The sequence below is a fragment of the Macaca thibetana genome, chromosome 12, assembly GCF_024542745.1.
Source record: "Macaca thibetana thibetana isolate TM-01 chromosome 12, ASM2454274v1, whole genome shotgun sequence".
Taxonomy (NCBI): domain Eukaryota; kingdom Metazoa; phylum Chordata; class Mammalia; order Primates; family Cercopithecidae; genus Macaca; species Macaca thibetana.
In genome coordinates, this window is record NC_065589.1 from 67,841,787 (window position 1) to 67,844,019 (window position 2,233).

Genomic DNA, 2,233 nt, shown 5'->3' on the forward strand with positions numbered 1-2,233 from the left:
TAATAAGCATTATATGATCCCAGCCACTAAGAAATTAACTACAAAAATACTACATGGGAACTCAATGAATATTATGCAAGCATTAACATTATGATTTATGTTCTAATTACAACTATGGCAAAAGGTACATAGGATAAAATGAAATAAATATAATTTAAAAGAAAAATAAATAAAACGAATGTCTCTACTTTCCCAACAATTTAATTCAACATTTATTTTTTGGAATTTTGGAATTCTCATTTTGCAAGTTTGCCACTGTTTAGAGCTTCAGGATGGCAGACAGAGCAAATGTGGAATACAACTCTACCTCCTCAAAATGTGAAAATGGTATATAGAATATTTAAAATATTTCATACGCATCTGTGTTATAAAGCAAGAAGGGTGTTATAAATAAAGAGGATGCCACAGCAGAATGTTGGATTTGCAGTTAGATGTCTTCTGGCGCTCACCTGACCTTATATACCAGACCTTTAATATACCTTAAAGTCAGGTGAGGAGAGAAGTCAAAGCTGCACGCGAGAGGCTGGTACTGGGCTTCCATTATAAAGCCACAGACAGGAAAGAATGATCCCGGTAAGACTCTACTCACCGGCATGGGGACTGCAGGGCTCCCCGGCAATATCTCCACACTGTGGAGAGAGAGTGGTCTTGAATGGACATGTTTTCTTCCCTGGGATCCCTCAGCACTCCCCACTATATCACTGCATATCAAGGTCAAGATAACTACAACAGAAACTTTCCTTCGGAAAAAGGACAGGTGGAGGACACACAGCAATCATTGGTCAGTAGCAGTTATGAAATCTGATAGGACAGGCATTGTGAGGCAGGTGGAGAATTTCCTTGATTAGAACTGATTCCACTTGTTAGTGAAATTCCTTTTCCTTTGTGGCCCCTGGGTCACCTCTCTGGTGGTTCTTCCATGTTCATTATCCTCCTTGGTCACATCTGTGGTGGGCATTGGAGATTATGCCCTACTTGGGAGCCTCAGGATTTCACAGCCTACTTCCTGCCTCTGCAAATCTGAGAGGCAGGGATTGTTTCAGTCTGCTAAAGGCTTTTTAGCACCGGCTCATGGTTTCTTCTGTAATATAACTTTCTCAAAAGCTCAATTGGCTTGTAATTTATTTGCTTCAGGTCAGTTTCATGAGCCAGTAGGCACACCCACCATTTGTTGCTAGATATATCTTTCCAAACACATCAAGTATGGTTCACATTAGCCTCTTTCTCACTCCCAGGCCTCTTTCTCTTTTTCCAATTAGTGACAGCTTGAAGCTATTATTTTGTAAGAAGACTCGATTTTTTGCTGCAGGGTTCAGTCTTGATGGGCTTTTGGAATTCAAATTTTTTCTCAATGTGTCTTATTCTTTAGAGTTTAGGAGCAGGTAGCTTCTCCAACCCTGCCACTCAACTCCTCTCAGACCCGGACAAGAGGGGTGGCTCCTGAACCCCACACTTTAGAGGGTTCTTCTGTCACTCAAGATATGATTCTCAGCACTAGCACAGCACAACCCATACCCCCAAACGTCTGCTCACATACCTCACACCATTCAGACCTCAGAGAAACATCGCTCTACATCTCTTTCATATGCCATCAAAAGTGACTGCATCAAACAGCTGTGAAGTTTTTTGTGGGATGTATCATTGCCAATGTCAGAGTTGAACACTAGTTTATAGTTCAAGGACAATCTGAGTGGTGGAAGTACTTAGGTAAGAAAAAAGAAAAATTAAGTTGTCATATATTTTCTCTCAATGTGAATGCAATGTATTCCTGCACAATGAAGTTTCATTTCCCAGTTATCTCAAATGCTTATTTTCTTCTTTTCCTGTTCCAGTTTGTATATTGTCAAAAGATGCACACGCTGTCTGAGAAACATTTTGCAACACTAACAATTCATATTACTCTTAAATTTGTAGTCTATCAGCTCTAAATGCATATGTGAAGTGACCAATTCCCTTTGTATTGGCAACTATATGGACATTAAACACTGGAATTGCAATAAGAATTATAAAATGTTAATAAGATTTAACTAACCACCCAGCCATAGACTCATGTATCATTCAGGTAGTATCCATACAAGAAAACAGAAAACAAACATGTTGAAGACTAAAAAATAAGAGAACACTGAAGTAAAACAGAAGTAATAACTGCAGGAAGCAGCTACAACCTCTATGGCTGGGGGACAAAGAGAAAAGATTGAAATTACAGAACTCAGAAGCTCAGAGGAAGGGTCCC